The 19,763-nt window shown below is 38.1% G+C and overlaps 1 protein-coding gene across 1 annotated transcript in view; it reads left to right on the top strand.

The window, feature by feature from the left end:
• Positions 1–19,763, top strand: part of LOC135202572 (uncharacterized) — a 109,652-nt gene that overhangs the window by 52,852 nt on the left and 37,037 nt on the right. The window contains exon 2 of the mRNA XM_064232070.1: positions 15,692–15,756. The gene's annotated coding sequence lies outside the window, so the exon portion shown is untranslated. The remainder of the gene's footprint in view (positions 1–15,691; positions 15,757–19,763) is intronic.

The following is a 19,763-nucleotide window of genomic DNA, read 5'->3' as shown; positions in this document are numbered from 1 at the left end:
TTTATATAGATATATAATATTAAATTTGTGTGTGTATAATAATATGATGTGAATGTTTTTCTTTGTCATTTTAAGCTATTTTATTTTATGCTTACATTTTTATTTTAATCCGCTTTGAGCATTAAATATTTTTATGGGCAGAGCAAATATCAGTATTTCAAAATTTCAATGAATATAACTTCATAGGCAACAAGACAGTAAAGCAGACGAGTTTATTTGTAAGGAAGTGATTTACAATGTAGCGGTCTGTTTGAGAAGCATGATGTCATTCTAGGCGATGTAGTGGGTTAGCATTTTTATCAGTCTTCGCACTAGCACGATTTGAATCTCACCGAAGTTAGAGAACTTTATTAAAATTTTTTATTTTAATTTCAATAGCTTAAAATATCAAGGAGTAGAGAAGTTGAGGTGTTATTTCAACAAAAGCAGTACGCACATTAATCCTCAATATGTACCGCCCTTTAATAAAAAGGATAAATGATTTATTGAGCTAGTATAACATAGCTGTTTTAATATTGCCTTGCGAGGATTTGGCCTCCTGATCCCAGCCTCGTGCTGCGCCAAACGCTGAGCGGCCTCAGTGTAAGCTCGTCTTTGTGTTCGTAAAGAAAACGACTTGTGATTTAAGTGGTCACCTGTGATCTGTGAAGAGAGACAATCTCTTAAAGGTTTAACAGGAGAATCCAATTCAATTCTGGCGTAAATCTCATTGGATTGTCAATCATTTGGATTGACGTTCGTTAAATCCCCATGGAATGGCGCTCGGAGGATAATCTTTCCTCTTTGCAGATTGCGAGTCGGTGTTGCAACGATCTCTCGCTTTCACAAACTCTTTTGTTCGGTGGAGGAAGTTTCGGGCGAATATTTCCTGTGCTGCGGCTGAGTTGGCTGGATCACGGAAATAAAAATACATATATATATATATATTATATATATATATAATATATATATATTATTTCTATATTATTATATATATATATATGTATTGTATATATAGATATTAATATATTTTGTTAAAAATAATATTAGGATGGAATTTTTTCCACCTCGCTATTTTTGGATTTCAAAAGGTTCCATGTTAAAAATCTGTCCAGCACCATTAAGAAATCGAGGTTGAAAGTTCATTGTGGTTGTGTTATTTATCTCTCTCTCTCTCTCTCTCTCTCTCTCTCTCTCTCTCTCTCTCTCTCTCTTTTGCACACACACACACACACACATGAGAGAAAGAGAGATTTTTGAGTACACATTGATTCTTTTCCGCTGCGCATACTGGTGAACGCCCAACTAATTTCACAGTTTATTACTTGTCTGGTTTCAGTTAATTTTGCGAGTGAGAGTCCCAAAATGAGGCCGTAAATAAGTTTCGGAAAACCCATTTTCATTCCCTCATAAAATTGTATTCTGTAACATTTTTATTTGTTGACGTTTGGTCTATGATTTCGTCGTGCTTATTTTCGTTTAATAAGTTTTTTTTGTCTATAATTATATACTTGGTTTTTAGACTTACTGTCAGAAGCATTTCATTATATTATATATATATATATATATATATATATATATATATATATATTTTTATACTATATGAATTTTTATTTATCACCGTGATTCATATACATCCATTAAGCTACAAATGTTTCTTTAATATTCTGTTCGCTCTACCTCGGAATTAATAAGCACTTGCTTGGCCTAGTCGATAACCTCACGAAATTATTATCAACTAAAAAATGCCTCTCAGTGTTAACATATATATGAAAAGATATTAATTCCGTGGTAGAGCAAATGGATATTAAAGATCAATTATGGAATATTGTAAAATATATATATATATAAAAATAATATATATATATATATATATATAATATATATATATATATATATATAATTTACAATATTCCATTTAGACTGGAGCTGAGGCGTTCTTCTTGATATGCCTCTGTTTTTATAGAAATCTCTTGATGCAGACACCCACCGCCTTGCCTTGTCCAACCGGGCAAAGGCGAGTGTTAAAGTTTCGCTGTTCTTTCAAAAAGATCCACTGTAAAGTACAAGGGCAGGTATTCTGCTGTGAAATGGTGGTGTCATTTCTCTCCACAAGTTTATTTCTTTGTATCTCGTTCCTTTTCACTATTTATTATTCCCGGTAAAGATAACGTTCGAAAGACATTCCATCGTGATGCGTTGCAAGTTTGGGTTATTGCTATTGTTGCTAGTTGTGGAGCAGAGAAGCCCTTTGGTCGACAGGTGTTCTGGATTATTATTACTATTGTTGTTGTACTGACGAGGTGAATGTGGTACAAGTGTTTCCTTGTATTTGGTAGAAGCTACCACCTTTTAGGAAATACGTTATTGATGGAAATCTTTCCTAGTATCAACATCATAATTGTAATATAATTTGATAGCTGGCAAAATCATCATTCTTTGGTGGTCCCTGCTAAAGGGCTTCATAATTCCACTTTCACGGAGGCCCTTTACTGACTGGAAGTGTCACGGCATTTATTCCCTCGTCCTTCCCCCTCCCCCTGTTCGTATGAATATCATTTCATGAATGCAAAGAAGAGGGGAATCGGATTGCGATAATGGGCACTGCCGATGTCCACGTGCCATGGCGGGGAAGGGGGAAGGAGAGCGCCGAATATACCGAGAGGAATATACTACGACATATACTGGATTATCTGTTTTTAGTCCGGGAAGATGTGTCAACCGGGATTGCCCCCCCTTTATGGTCCGCCGGAGCATAATTTGTTAGGAACACTTAGGCAGGGATGCGTTACTGCTAGGAATGCCATTTCTCTCTCTCTCTCTCTCTCTCTCTCTCTCTCTCTCTCTCTCTCTGGTGTGAGGTAGGATGAATTTGGCTTTCTGTGTTGAAAATTATTTGCTCCGCGTTTTGACAACAACGAAATTATCTCGTGTATATATATCAAATGCAAAAGCAAAGCCACGGCGGAAAGGGAAGCGAAGGAGTACTGCCAGGCCTTTCGACTCGATGTCTTTTACACACACATACACACATATATATATGTGTGTGTGTGTGTGTATTATGTATGTGATAGAAAGGATGATAGTGATGATTTCTATTAATATAAAACAGCAATCTTAATATTTTGATTTGTTGCAATTTAATATGTTTGTATATTATTTTTCACATATAGGACGGATATGTTAATGGTAAGATAGGAGAGGTTATGGGGTCTTAAGAGTAGCCTTTGTTCCTTGTCGATCGTCTTCAGATGTAAAGGTATATAGAGAGTTTAATTCAGAATCTCTCTCTCCTCACAATGTGTGTGTGTTTAGTTTCTAATCCTTCCTGGAGTGACGGCTTTGGATTTTCTTGAGTTTAGAATTCGACAGCCGAGACGTGCCTCCCTCCAGTAACAACAGGATAATAGTGTAACAGCCCCTTCTTTGTATTTAAAGGGAAAATATAAACCAACACTCTCTCTCTCTCTCTCTCTCTCTCTCTCTCTCTCTCTCTCTCTCTCTCTCGTAACATTGGGTTATTTCCCCTATCCCCTAACACAGGCTGCAGAGGTAAATCTACAGATTCATATTTTAACTGGCGAATCGTGGATGAATCGCCCGTGCCTTAAACTGACTGAGCATTGGTCCCTTCATACAGCTACATGGCAGGCCCATGAGCAACACGTCAGGTGCCCCGACACACCTCGCGCCGTTCACCCTAAACCAAAACTTTCTATCTCTTCCTCTCCTCCATGACCTAATACTTGAGAAGTATGTGGTTTCTTTCCTTGTGATCGAGCCATCTCAAGGAAGTCTGATCTATCCTTTCACCTATACTGACCAGTATACCACTTTTGCATATCACTATAATTCTTACCTTAGCAGTTCGTACATCGCATTTACTGCGGAAGAGGTTCATCTCAAAAGCTGTAACCTTCTCACTTACAAATGCATTATTCTCTTGCACGTCTCATATCCTTACCAGAGATTTCACCCAACAACCCCTTTATATATTCCCAACTTGGCTTCTTTAGACAATTCAAATTTATTCTCAATATTTTGCACATATCCCACTACCTTTCTTGCTTCTCCTATTTTTGTGCCTCGTCTCTCATCCTGCAGTCATCCATCTTATCCATTCCTGAACACTTCCAGGTTTTAATACTCTCTGAACCTTATTTCTCCCCGTAATTACTCACAACCTTCTCCTCTTACAAACATTTTCAAACCCATCGACCAGTTTCTCTCCAGTATTCCCAGTCAGGAGTGTAACATCTCCAAACATCCATTCCAAACTCCATTCGCATCGCTTTTCCTTGCCTAGAGCTTTACACCTACATCTAATGCCCTTTTATTTCAACTTCTCGCATCACTCCATCCAGAAGATATTGAACGGCCACCGACATAACACTCCTTTGTCCAAACCCACTTTTGCACCAGTCATGTCATTCTCCCACCTACATATTTTGACACGATTTACTTCCATCGGTAAAAACTTATGCAAGTTCTTCTCGATACTATACATTTTCAGCACCCTCCATTTAGCCTGTCGGTCGATTCAAACGTGAGCCTTGTGTTGCTCCTTGTATGTCGCACTCAGCTTTTTACCATTACTTACTTTCTTCTCACGTAACTGTCTCTTAACATTTTGATCTTGACACCGTCTTCCTTGTGTAAACCTATTCGTTCTCCCCATAATAGTTCTTCTATCATTGACGTCATCGAAATCCTGCTGTGAACCTCTAGTGTACCAAGTAACGTTGTGCCCCTTTAGTTCTTATATTCGCCTGAACAATTGTTACGGCGTTTGGTTTATGTCATGAGGCTAAAGTGAAATCTTTATTATGCTTTCGGTTAACTTCTCTTTGGAACCCCTTTTTAGAACCTAACAGGCCAGTTGACCCTGACTGTCTGTGTGTAAGCAGGCCGTCCTTTCGTGATGTTGTTATACGTCAAGTGGCTGTTACACGTAAAGTAACCATAAAGTTTTTCTAGTTCCTCTATTTTGGAACCCGTTGTTCCTTTAAGGAAGATTAACAGACGCTTAGTATTATACAAACTTGTTATCTCACCAATAGAACGTCTTCTCATATTTGACCTTCCTGGGCTCAATATTATTTCCCGCTGTATATTGTTGCTCTTTTCCCCAGATCATTGGATAGCTGTCAGTGTTTTACCCTTCCTTTTAACTTTTGCCAATAGCCGATACTTATGATAGGACCTATCACAATACCGGCATTCTTTCTGTTTTTAGGATCAGTAATGTTTTTTTCCCGCATGTTGCTCTTAACCGCCATCGCGTGGAAGGGTACTGAAGCAAGACAATTTTATTCCACTGCTATTTATGGGAACATCTGTAGTTTTGATGGTAGCCCCAGAGAGCAGTTGTCAAATCAAGAATTTTTTCTTCCAACTTCTATCCTGAGCCTGTTGTCATATGAAGAAATATTCTCGCAGGTATTTTTCATCTTAAAGAAAAGAATATACCACACGATCTGGGAAATATCCTTCAGAGAGAAGAGAGTTATCGTTCTCCCCCGTTAATGACATTGTTTTGCATTATGGAAGTCCGTTCTATTGAGACCGTTTTCTTGAATTGCAGCGCCTCGATGCGTTTGTTTCCCTTTGCAATTTCGTTAAAGATTTCGCGAGGAACAAATTTTGCTTGAATATTGGTCGCGTTAGCTTAAAGGGCGCTTGGAAGGGGTTCGCCTGCAATATCAGGAATACTAATTGTGCCTGCATCAAATGTATGATGCAACCTTATTGCTCCCCCTTCGAAATGGGAAGGCCATTGATCAGGCGCCTTGTACCGCTTTCTATGTTTGTGCATTGGGTCTCTCTCTCTCTCTCTCTCTCTCTCTCTCTCATTGAATGTTGAAGGGTATTATTGGCGTGTATAACTATTCTACTGCGTCATCTCCTGCTCTTTCTCTCTTCCCCAAGGACTGTTTGGCCTCTCATTGCATTTAGTTGATGAAGGATACGACTGGCTAGTATAGGTATTGTACCAATTTCATATCTCGCTATTTATCAGTTACAGTATTGTAGTAGATATTGTTTTGTTTCCATTACCACGTGGAATAGCAATTATCGCTGAGAATCACTTATGTATTCTTCCTGAGATTCAAGTCCTGTCTTCCTTTGGGATCAAGTGTTTGTATGAATCTTATAGATTTTATTGTCTTCCTCGTTAATAAATAAAAAAGTGGACTGGAAGGTGATGTTAAGTAATAGTCTGGCAAAATAATGAATAATGAGCTTACAGACGAGTTGGAAATAGGTGGAGGTTCTCGGTCCAGACCGTGGCTGGGACTAAACCACGGACCTAGCAAATGCTGCCCCACTAAGCCACGGCACTCGCTTTGCCTGATTGCGTGTTATTCATGGTGGTCAGTTGGGTCACTACGTCCCTGCAGTTAGTTGCATTGGCTGTATAAGCAATATTTACAGATCTTTACCAAAATGTGTAATAAGGGTCTAAATTCCGAAGATTTTGAGTGCAGCTACAAGAGGCAGACTTCATATTTGACATGCATACCTCAATTAGTAATAAAGACTTTGTAGGTTATATGTTGGCCTTGTCCTTGACCTCAATAATAAAAATAGCTATTCGTATCTCACAAAAACACTTTGTGGTGGAAGAATGTTAGTTACCTCCTCTTCATAAATCATTACATTTCATCAGTTGGAATGCGTATAGGAAGAAGTTGGTCGGGGATTGGCAACACTGGTGGTGTCAGATGAAAAGTTCAAGCCGCTTCCATCTTGGACCCCTTAGAACAGCATTTCCACATTTGCCTCACTGTTGTATTTGTTTTAAATTAATAATTTGTGATTACCAATGAAAATAATGAAACTAGTCCAGCTCGATAAAGTACAGTATCAGTTTGCTTTTGCTCTTTCAAATAACCCCAGTGAATGCAGTCTCCTTGAGATGGCGTGCTTATTGCTGATTCAAAAGTGCCAAAATTGACATACGCTTATTTTATGGTGGTGACGTATTCAGTAACACTGAAAATTACCCCCCCCCCCCCCCCCCCCCCCCCCCCCCCCCCCCCCCATTCTCTCTCTCTCTCTCTCTCTCTCTCTCTGTATGTATGTATGTATATATATACATACATACCTATATATACATACATATGTACATATACATACGTATATATATACACATGTGTATGCATGTATAGTATAAGAAGAATGTGGAGAGAGCGAGAGCGCTGCAGTATAGTATATACTTTAACGACGTGACAGTAGAACCCATGAATCTTGTGGATGATATAAAGTTATAGTTACTTTTATTGTATTGCTTCCAGCACTTGGGCCATTTAACTTGAGGTGGTCGTAATCATTTCTGCGAAGATTAGTCGTCCCTTTATCGTTTTATTTATTTCTTCTACTCTTCTGGGTTTATTGTTATTAATTTTGCCTTTTTTCCCCCACTTCATTATTTCAACTGTTGTTCGAAACTTATTGAGTTACGAGTTCGGCGTTTTGGTTCTTTCGTGCGGAAGTTGTCCCTCTAAACAATAGGTCTCTCTCTCTCTCTCTCGCTCTCAATGAAGATAAATTCCGTGTTCACAATTTTGTCTTAAAGATGTAATCGTACTGTGTATCTGTATGCTATGTGGGTGTGTGTTTGTGTGTGTGAGAGAGAGAGAGAGAGAGAGGAGAGAGAGAGAGAGAGAGAGCTCTGTCTAAATGGGTTTCGGAAAATATAGTAACTTTTTTTTTTTTTTTTAATATTGAGAAATATTTTCGGTTGTATTTTTTATACAAATTACATTATCAAATGTATATCTGTTGGGAGAGGCAGGTTTGTAACGTGAAATTATTCACTCAGTCATCTAATGGCTCTACAAAATGTCTCCCTTGATTGATTGGTTCATGTCACCTTGCGGTGATTCCATCAAAGGTCATCGCTTCATGGATTGTATGCTTGATTCTTGTATACGGAAGGTTTTCCAGACCATTATGGCCTGTCCGCAGTAGCGGGCATGCCCATCGGGCACTTACAGCTGTTTATATTTTATCTCGCGTCTGAATCAGTGTTACCAAACAAGTATCGCTCTGGCTCCATACTCGGTTGGTTGGTCAGTATAGTGGAACGGGGTATGGGAACAGTGTTTGCAGTGCCAGCTAGTGTGGACAGGGCCTTAGTTATTAAGTGTTACCAACACCGAATTCTTATCTTAAACTCTTATTTTTTCACAGAATTCCATAATCTTTCATCTTTAGGAGAAGGTCCATTCTGTTTCCTTTTGTAATTTCCATCACTGGCTAGATAAAGACAGCAAGGTGATTTATGTAAGTGTGATTTTCATGAGACACGAGATGTATATCAAGTCTTTTGTTCCCCATCACTATGGAAGCTTTCAGAATGCAATGATTTTACCCAGTGTCTGCTCATTCTCAAAAAAAGAAAAAGAAATACTTGATGAGGTAAATGGAGTTGGTTAAACTTGCTGAATATGCCATGGAAACCTGCTGGCTCATTATTAGGTTTAGTCATTTTCGCGCTCAAAACTCATACTTAGTCTAAATTTAGGCTTGAGGTCTGCTCCTATGTAGACGCTTTTGTTTTGAGTTCGCTATTTTTCAAAGTTTTTTTTTTATACACTGTTTTTTTTTTTTTTATAAAACTGAATTGCAAATGAATATTTGGTGTTATTTCTGCATACTAATAAGCTTGTGCCGTCATTTCTTAGCCAAATGGTCTGACCAATAATGTCTTTTTCTGAATAATTCTGCAATGTTATATTAAGTTTTTATGGTTTTGTGTTGTTCATTACAGTACCTATATTGGATCAAAATTATTCACTTCTTGAAATTATTGCATCGAGTTTGATATTGTGTTGTAGAACCTTAAATCTGAAGGTGTATCAAATGAATCATATTTTTTTTAAATTCAGTGTGGTTTTTTTAAATAGCCAAATAAATGTATAGAGCTGTTAAATGTTATGTTAATTGACGGTTAGTGGTAATAGAAAATGTAATCAAGATTCCCCAAACCACCGGTGGGTGAACGGTTGTCTTATTTGAAAGTAAAGTTCGTTACTTTTATCAGCAGAGAAGAGATAGTGTCAGCAGCTGATAGCCATCGCATTGTATTTGGGATAGTTCTTGCTTTCTGTAGTTTCACCTTGTCATTTTTATATGTTTTATTGTGTGTTGTTTTGAATGGGATTCCTGTGGCCGAGCCAGTTGCACAACCCTTCCTCTGTGTGTGTGTGTGTGTGTGTGTGTGTGTGCTCGCTGCTGCAAGGATTCGACCTGGTATGTGAGCACCAAGCCTTGGGGGTAGAAGAAATAAAGAAGACAAACAGTTACATGTCCAAGTGGGACAAAGGCAATACCTCCTTTTCAAGTTTTTGTTTGTGATTAGGTGACACCTCAGGATTAGGTCTTATTGTTGGACACCAGCCTTTGTTATGCCTACGCCCCCACGCATTACCAGAGACTCAGCGGCCGGAGATAAGTATAGGCCTTTTTGAGCCGTCTGGCACTAGCTCATGTGGTTTTGAAAAAAGTCAATTCCCCACCCCCATGATGCCAAATGGGAAATGTTTTACACATCGCAAATGTTTACGTACATACGTATTTATGTATGCGTTGTAAAGTAAAGATTAACAAATATGTGTTAAAAGACGGTACGTACGCTAGATTTTCATAATGTACGTATATATATTTGTGAGGTGCACGGTCTAGACCGTGGTGAGGTGTATGCTTATGAAAAGTAAATATAAGGCTCAGCTTCTTTCTTCATTAATGACAACAAGGCTTTCAAGTTAATCACAAAACAGAAAGTATATAGGTTAAAGGTATTAGATATATATAGATATATATTTTATATATTATATATATATATATATTTTATCGTTATATTCAATAATATTATTATATTTATATTTTATCTATATATATATATATTATATATTTATTATATTATATATTATATAATATTATATATATATATATATATAAACTAAGTTTGCTGACAGATCTGAGATGACAGGGTTACTCTCCACGTCTGGCGTCATGAAACGAACTGATAAAGTCAGATAAGGGTTTTCCTTATCATTATATCGTAACCTACTTTTACGACTCTTGACTCGCCGGAGGCTGCGACTTACTTATCATCATGGGTCATCTACGAGTTGGCTGATCAACTTTTTCTTCATAGCTCTGTACTTTGTGGAAAGGTGGAGTTTGCTTGTTTATATTGTCTAATGGTTTTGATCTCCGACAGTGTGTAAACCATTGTGGTATTAATCTGATGTTTTTATCTGGATATTCATTGCTTTTTATTTTTATTTTTATTTTCGTACCGTCGTTCTGCACAGGACGACATTTGCTGATAAACGCTGGTACACAAACATCTCTATATAGCTGTGTTTAAGTTGCCTTCGGCCCCTAGCTGCAACCCCCTTTCGTTTCATTTACTGTACCTCCTTTCATATTCTCTTCCATCTTACTTTCCACCCTCTCCTAACAATTGATTCATAGCGGAACTGCGAGGTTTACTCCTGTTATACCTTTCCAAGCCTCTGACTGCCATTTTCCGTTTCAGCGATGAAATACCGTCATAGGTCCCAGTGCTTGGCCTTAGGTCTAAATTCTATATTCAATTCAATTCACTTTCAGTTCTTCGTGTCTGTTGCTTTCACATCCAGTAAACAACTGGCTTTTACCCCAGAGAAGAGCCGATAAGTGTGTGTGGTGTTTTCATATCATACATATCAATATTTACCCCCATTGGTACGTACCAGCGCGACTGGAGTACTTTGGGGCAGAGCTCTGTGTCAGCCGGCCTTCATTGGGGATTACGCGTGACGTGAACAGCGAGCTCCCCGGACAAATCGCAGCCAGAGGAGGAGGCCGTGTAACGAGCCTGACTCCGGGATTAGAGAAGAGTCCCTTTGTTTACTCTACGTGATATGTACCGAAGACTTTCATCCCCTCTTTTGCTGTTGCCACCAGAAAGGTCTTTTGACAGTTCGGGGTGTCTTGTCATTGATAGCTTTAAATGTCTTGAAAGGGACGGCGGTGTGTGAGGCGTCGGTCTTTTATTGCAGGGCAATAAGCCTGTGGAACTGAAGAACAGACTGTGTCAGGTTTCTTGACCTCCACACGAGAGCATGTCGACTTGACTAGGCTTTGTCGAATAATGAAAGTATTATGACTGTAATTAATGCAGGCTTAGTTCTTAAACACACCACAACTTTATAAAAGCTATTGGGTTTTTGTCGAGTAATTGAAGTTATATTTCAAATTATGATAGCATCATAAGTAAATTTTTATATGAGCACGTTGAACTTCTTTTTTTAGTCTTATAATTGGATGATTATTATTATCCAAATTGTATACTGCAGATGTAATTCTTAAATCTACTACAAAATTACATTCATATCGAAGTTTTCTGCGGGAAATAAATTTCGCAATAAATCCAAATCGGGTTTTGGCCTTTGAGATGGCTGTCTTTTCATTCTGCACTTTTTCTGTCCGCCCTCAGATCCTAAAAACTACTGCGGCTAGAAGGCTGCAAATTAGAGTGTTGATCATCTACCCTCCAGTCATCAAACATACCAAATTTCAGACCTCTACCTTCAGTAGTTTTTAGTTTATCTAAGGTTAAGGTTTCGTGCGTCTGGCAGTGCTTTCCGGAGGCGTTCGACGCACTCTCATTGCATAGCATTTGGCGAGTCACGGAGCGTTGCGAGGTCGTAGTCGTAGTTGATAGTTTTATACAGCATTATACGCTATACAGAAAACTCGATTGCGCCGAAATTGTCTACTTGTTTGTCACGTCGACAGTACGTAAAATGTTCGAAATATTCGTTTTTGGCTTCCTTTACCGAAGTTTAGGTTCCCCAACTCAAAAAATTGATTTAAACATACGAGCAATTACTCAGGAGTTTTGTGGGTATAAGGGGGTATAAGTTATTGATGAGATTAAAGAGTATCTTGCTACACGAATTTTCTCTTAGTGGTATTGTTACTGTTTTAAAAAAAGTGTTTAATAATTAGGTCAGTTACCCGTGAGTTCTAAAATGCTGCTGGCTTTAAATTGGGTTGACGCTAACGACGAGTATGCCTTCGAAAGCAAGCAGTAATTATCAGCTGGCGTTCTTTAGTGGTTTACGTCACGTCCGGGTAAACAATGATGACAGTAGAGTGGCATATGATAAATGAACGAATTTTAAGTGTTTATGTACATGCGTCTGATGAAGGCTTGAAAATGAACGTGTTTTTATTTTTATTTATTAATTTCTTTTTCTTCTTCTTATTCTCTCCCTGCAAGTGTTACCAGTGCACTATTATGAATCCTTTGGTAAAGATGAGAAAAATTATTCGTGTCCCCCATTTAGGTTTTGTGCGGGATTTAAGTTGAGTTGTATTGCGTTAGTGTGTTGGATGATTGATGGAGGTAATATATCCTTTCAGAGAAGTTGCCACTGTAAGTACTAATTGGTCTCTCTCTCTCTCTCTCTCTCTCTCTCTCTCTCTCTCTCTCTCTCTCTCTCTCTCTTTTCGTATTCTAGTTTTCATGTAATGTTGGCTCGTGATGTAGTAGGGACTGATTTCTTGAAAATAAGAGTAAGAAATCGATTGGGGTTAGATATTTCGGGTAATTTTGACACCAGTTTCAACCACAAATGTGCCTATGCAATATGTTTTCATATATTTTACATTTTATGTATTGTGTGTGTGTCGTGCGCGCGCGCATATCAATTGACAGGATCGGAGGTTCGGTTGGTAAACGATATAGGTTTTCAGGGAAAGGCGTTTTGATAAACATCTCTCTTTGGAAACCTGGATCGTGTGTGTAGTATATATAGTATATAATTGATATTTGTTGCGTGTTTATGATTCCCTTACGTTGTCGGTTTGTTGTTGTGGGGTCTTGTGTTTCCTACTGATACTTTTCGCTTTATACATTTCTCTTGTTCGGAGAGTAGAAATTTAGCTTATTAGAATTATATTCACAGAAGTCATATTTTAAACCTAGGTAAGATATTCATGTTTTAAGTATACTCGTATGAGGCAATTGTACTTTTTTTTATTACGTTTTAATATATTATATATATATATATATATATATATATATATATATATATATATATATATATTATATCTATATATATATATAACTATAAGAGAGAGAGAGAGAGAGAGAGAGAGAGAGAGAGAGAGAGAGAGAATAGATCTATAAAGAATTGTATGATTTATTTATATACATGTGCGGTCAGGTAATGTTATTCCCAAGTTACGGAACCATTGTTAGCCAGATCCGGCTGTAGCCCATCAAAGAAAGTCGAAACAGGCTCTGAAAAAAAAAAAAAAATAAAAGTAAAGGCTTTTGCTCTGTGTCTTTGTCACTAAGGTCTGAAATTGCCACCCACCATCCATGCAAAGAATGATGTCACGTCTCTCCTTTTTTGGGCCATGGTAGGTGTGGGTGGAGGACAGTGGGGATATGTGGAGCTATTTGTCACTCGTCCTTTGGGAATTTCAGACACATTAGCCTACTTTTGCTGAGCTTAAGTAGGTTGGATTTATATCAGTCGCACTCTGTGCTGGAAAGTTTGTATGAAGTTAAACAAGGATGGAGGGAAGTTAATAGAAAGATGACGATGGGTGCTGATCCATTTGCAGCTCATGAAATTGCTCAATGACCGCTCGCTGGAACGTGCTATGGTTTGATGTTGGTTGCCCAGAAATTATAGTTTTCTTTTTTTTAGTTGCCGTGGTTGTTTTATTGTGATTAGTTGGTGTATGAATACTCGGTATGAGTTCTCAGTTTTACATAAAATGAAATATTGATAGCTTTTAATATAGTGGTATGTGTTCGTCAATCCTAAAACCTGATTTGGTTCTTTTTATGAGAAACAGCACATTCTGCTTTTTGTACCACTTGAGGAGTGAATAGGTTGCAGTGGAATTCTTTTGTTTACTCGGAACGTCAGAAGTTGAGGTTAGCGCTGGCAAATCTTCGACACTTCATTACAGACAGCAAATCGTGTATCGTGTAGTCCATTAGCTGATGAAGTTTCTGTGTGGCATATCGGCTTAGGCTTGGTTATGGCCCGGAATTTGTTCCTTTTGTAGTGACAATCGTCCTTCATTTTAAATTAGCGTTCTATTTATCCATAATTATTTAAATATTTTCAAGTTTTTGGGTAATTACAAATACTATTAATACTGCTTGCTGCTGCTAATCAACTATTGCTGTTACTATTACGAGCTTGTAGGCGCACGCTACGAGTGCTGGAACCCGGGCTGCTGTCTTCCTTACACTCCCGATAACGGGGCGGACAAACCAGTTTGTAGAGGGTTGGTGGCTGCGTCATGTCTTCCCTAATGTCACACTGGGGTGGACAGACTAAATCAGATTCACTCGGATTTTATTATTGCAGATTATTGACTGTGGTTGCAGCATTGAATTAGGTGTTACTATAATGGTAAATTACTTATAAGTAATAGAGTAATTCTGTAGTGACATATGACCGTTTGGTTTTCTTGATGATTTACATGTGGATAACCCGTTTCAAATATAATGAAGCTTTTCGGTCGTCAACCCATTTTTATGATGGAGATATTGTCCAGTGTCCATTTCTTATAGTCTGTGATTTTATGTTTTCTATAGCTTCGTTATTTTCTTGTACGTCACTGTAAGAAGTCGAAGTTTTGCATGTTTTGTCCGCAGGTATTTGGATAAAGTAAATAACTCACTAAGAATATCAAAAACTAGAAAACTGTGGTCAGTAATTTGTCAATAAAACATCAAATAGAGAAACCTCATCCGCCTGCCATTATTGATGTAAATGCATTACGCAGGAGCCCAGGAGCCCTTCCCCTTCTCCAGCCGCTGCTCTCTCTCTCTCTCTCTCTCTCTCTCTCTCTCTCTCTCTCTCTCTCTCTCTCTTCATTACCAAAGTCACGTCTGACAGCATTGCTTTCAGTATCTCGACGAGGTACTCCCACACTCCTGGAGCGGAGCAACCTTTCTGCAGGTTATCTGTTAGTACGGGTCAAGCCTGTTAAAGGAACATGGGATCCATATCTTGAAATTAGGTTAGCTCTCTCTCTCTCTCTCTCTCTCTCTCTCTCTCTCTCTTCTCTCTCTCATGTATGCTAGTGTACGTTTGTGTGTGTGTGTGTGTGTGTGTGTGTAGATGATGTAGAGTACATTGTTGGTCTCCTCTCCTCCTCTCCTCTCGGCTCTCTCTCTCATCCCGCTCTCATCTCTCTCTCTCTCTCTCTCTCTCTCTCTCTCTCTCTCTCTCTTATCTCAGTTTTTCTTCCCCTTATCTTGTTTGGGTACTCCTCGTGGCGCCTCCCCTATTATTAGCCATTCCTCTCCAGTCATCCGTCATTATCATCGGTCTCCTTTTCTTCAGACTTTCCGCACGATTCTCTCTCTCTCTCTCTCTCTCTCTCTCTCTCTCTCTCTCTCTCTCTCAGTGAATAGGAGTGGGTAAAGTAACATACAAATTCTCTTTCTCTCTCTCTCTCACAAATGTGCTTTGAGTTTTCAACTTCCATCTATTTCTTATTTGATATCGGCCTGGTATTCGGATGTCTCCTATTGTATTGTTTTTCCATTAGACTTAACAGTTTTTCTCCAACAAGTTTTCTCTTTTGTGTTTCCTTTTCCACAGAGATAGTTCCATTTATTTTTTTATGTCTTTATTTGCCCATTGAACAGTTTTCGTTATTCTTTTTCCAGAGTCAAATTATGCGTCGTCGTGAACCGTAACAGCAGCGTTTGTGATGACTCCTTAACGAATACTGGTGAGTTTTTTTTTTTTTGTCATTGCTGTCTTTGATATCATAACATCCTAGATAATTATCATCATTACTGATTTTGTTGTTGCAATTAATTGGTGCTATTTTTGTTAAATTGTCGCAGATTAGAAATGTAGAAACCTCTTCCTTTATTCTTATTTTTTCTTTCTTCTTCTTCTTCTTCTTCTTCTTCTTCGTCTTATTATTATTATATTATTATAGTAGTAGTAAACCAGATTCAATATTTACGGACTGAAGCAATCGGCCAGCGCCGTGATTTCCTCATGATTCATGTTGAGTGAAATTCAGGTTAGAATTTTATCAGATAGACCGATGAAGTCACAAGAAAAGTTGACAGCGTAAGTTGTGACAATGAAGTCGTGTTCTCAAGATGAAAGCCAATTAGATTTTTCGGCAGTGGTGGTCATGAAATTGTCCAGCTGACGCCCTCACCCCGTTTGGTGATTATTTAGTTGTCATGACCGCAGGCAACTTTCAGTCGTTCTGTTTCTCTCTCTTTAGGGAGAGAATCTTTGTGTTGTTAGAACATCCTAGATATTGTATCTTTCACTTTCGTTATCGTTTTCTTTGTTCCATCTTTGCTCTTTCATCTCTGACCGTGCGATTTTCGTCATTGCTTTTTTTTTCTCTTTAATTTGGAGATCCGATAGAAACACACAATGATTTTTTAAAAATCGCATATATACAGATATGTATGTATTTATGTATGTATGAAAAATATGTATAATATAATGTATAATGTATTCATATATATAAATATAATATATATGTGTATATATATATGGAATAGGTATGCATGTTTATATAGAACTTATTTGGGAGACCATACGCTCCTTATGTTGGTAATTATTTTAACATGTTTCTTTTATTGAATTGGTTGTTCTGCATTTAGGTATTCTACTTGATTTAAAAAAATGTGAAATTTGTGATTTCCTTTTGACTTTTTTTCGTCTTGAAATAACTCGAAGCAGTGACTCATCTTAATATATAAAACACTGCAAAGATTAACGTATAAAAAGAAAATAACCGCTCTGTCAGGAAAAGAAAATGGCCGCGCTGCCAGAACTGGACATCGGATGATGATGACGAACCCGCAAACTGAATCTTGCCACATCCTTTGAATCTTGGGGCCTCTCTTGGCTTTTGGGTTCTCTCTCCTGACGCCTCTTTCCTGTGCCCATTTCGCCTGCAATTATTGTGCTTGGTCATTTTTGCTATATTTCTGTCTGTTAGTACGTGGGTGTGGGATTTCTCTCTCTCTCTCTCTCTCTCTCTCTCTCTCTCTCTCTCTCTCTCTCTCTCTCTCTCTCTCCTTAGAAAGTAAGGTTTTGTGGCATTTTTAGTTTTTCTTATACTGAAAAGGCTTTTTCTGTCTCCCCCAGGATCAAAAACTAGTAAGGCTACAGGTCTGTAAATTGGGTTGTTGATCACCCATCCTCCATTCATCAAACATACCAAATAACAGCCTTACTAGTTTTTATTTTCTTTAAGGTTAAAAGTTAGCCATGTTCGTGTGTCTGGCACCGCTGTAGGTGACATCAACACAGCCCCCCCCCCCCCCCCCCCCCCCCCCCCCCCCCCCCCCCCCCCACGGGGCCGTGAATGAAAGTTTCGTAGGCCATGGCTGAGAGTTTCATATAGTATTATACACTGTTCAGAAAACACATCTTTCGGTGAATTTTTTGCCATCTTTATATGTCCGCCGCTTTTATAGATACGAGATACCAATGTCTTTTTTGCCCATTTTCACGAGAAAGAAGCCATCATTAAATGGAAACACGTCGTGAGCTCCAATTCTTTAAGAGATAATATTGTTAAAACCGGGATTTTATAGCATTTTGAAATTTACTGCAAACTGTCAAGTTAGTACTTACCATACATATTTGCAATAAGCATGATTTTCGAAACTGTTATTGTTTTCTTATGACATCAGCTGATTGTAAGTATCAGTGGTTGAATCGACAAATACGGTTTTCTTAAAAGGTGAGACAACGTTCGTGATAGATACCGAAGTGCATCACAGTGAAGTCAAGCTCGGCACGAGCCGTCCCTCGCGGAGTTGACGAAGTCATGAAATCTTTGCTTGTTGGAATTACAGACTTCGCAAAAGAAAGTCATCACTGCTTGTTGGACATTTAACTTGCTTGAACTGACATTATCGGTGGTGATTTCTGTTTTGTGAAAACTAAATTGCTTCATATTACATATTTTCAGCAGAATTTTAGTTGCAGTTATGTATAATCTTTGGCTATAGAAATGTAGTATTGTGTAGTAATTTGACCAAGTAGTTCAAGATTAATGCGTATTTTGTGATTCATTAACTACGACCTCTTTCTAGGAAAGTTTTTCTTTTTATTACAAGTATAAAACATTGCAACCATCCCTCTCGTGCACTGTTGCATATATATTTTGTCGTTGCTCATATTGCAAGCAGGTGGTGTCGAACAAGATTTGCAACTTTTTTTTTCCATTGAATCTTAGAAATGTAACTTTTTTCGTCTTTAGGTTTCATTTAAATATCATAGATGTTTCTCTCTCTCTCTCTCTCTCTCTCTCTCTCTCTCTCTCTCTCTCTCTCTCTCTCTCTCTCTCTCTCTCTCTCTCTCTCTTGAAGTGATGCCAGGATGCCTTCTCCTTATTACCATCAATGGAGGTTCCTATGATTTTAAATTGATACGGGAAAACTGCTGAAATATATCTCGATTAGTAATGTCGTCAAATAAACCCTATCACAGAACTTGGCTCATTCTTGGAATTTGTAAGATGACGGGTTAATTGTATTTAGAGTTGACTATTTTAATAAATATGAAAAGGTGAGAAAAAAGCTCATACCTTCGACAGAGCGCACACATTTCCATAAGGTCGAAGTAACCACACCGTTCTTGTCTGCATTGATAGATAAGCTAAAATAATAACTTTAATTTGTTCCTTATATGTAATACGCCTGAATTTTTTTCTCACTGAATTGCGTGAAAGGTAATATAGAAATGAATTGACCTATTTTCATGTTTGTTCCCATAATGCCCATTATAAAGTAGTATGATCGAAATGACATTCAAGGAAAACCCTAGCCACCATTGATATAAGACGACCTCTTTATTCCATTCCACGTTTTCATGTCCCAGAAAGACAAATCGACCACCGACCAAACAAGCTATAGTAGATTCACTTCAAGCGTGCATTTGATGTCTAGGCCCGTCCCTTACGATGCTCCTGATTGGCTGTTGATAAGCCAGTCACAGGGCTGGAAACTCTCAGTCTCTCTCGAGCGTTCACATGGGCAAGATGTGTGTTCCACCTCTCCTGAGGTATACGTTTGAAAGACGTATCCCTCAGGAGAGGAGGAACACTCACCCTACCTATGTGAACACAACCTATGTGAACTCTCTCGAGAGACAGAGTTTCCAGCCCTGTGAGCTGTGATTGGCTTATCAACAGCCAATCAGGAGCGTCGTAAGGGACGGGCCTAGACATCAAATGCACGCTTGAAGTGAACTCTACTTTAGTGGTGGTGGTGAGCCTCTCCGCTCCCCCCTCCCCTCCCCTCGGGAAATATTGGTCGGGCGCTAATAGGATGAAACCAGAGTTGCTGTTGCTTTCCCCCTTTTGCTTGCACGGCTTTCGGGTCAAGAATCCGATTTCCTTTGGCGACTGGTGGTGGTTTATGGTTTATGTCTCCCGCCTTTGTGGACGACTTTCCTAACGATTATTATTGTTATTATTATTATTGTCATTATTATTATTGTTAAAAAATTCCACAATTATATATAAAAATATATTTCTATGTAAATAAAAAATTTGTACATAGAAATATATTTTGATATAATTAAGTGTGGCTTTTTTAACAATTTGTTTTCACGAGACTGATTTCTGAATTCTTAAAATTATTATTATTATTATTATTATTATTATTATTATTATTATATTATTATTATTATTATTGGTAGAAAATCTTTTAGGCAAATGCTGTTAAAAAGAATGGCAGAATTAAG

The sequence above is a fragment of the Macrobrachium nipponense genome, chromosome 30, assembly GCF_015104395.2.
Source record: "Macrobrachium nipponense isolate FS-2020 chromosome 30, ASM1510439v2, whole genome shotgun sequence".
Classification (NCBI taxonomy): domain Eukaryota; kingdom Metazoa; phylum Arthropoda; class Malacostraca; order Decapoda; family Palaemonidae; genus Macrobrachium; species Macrobrachium nipponense.
This window is presented reverse-complemented; position numbering and strand designations above follow the sequence as displayed.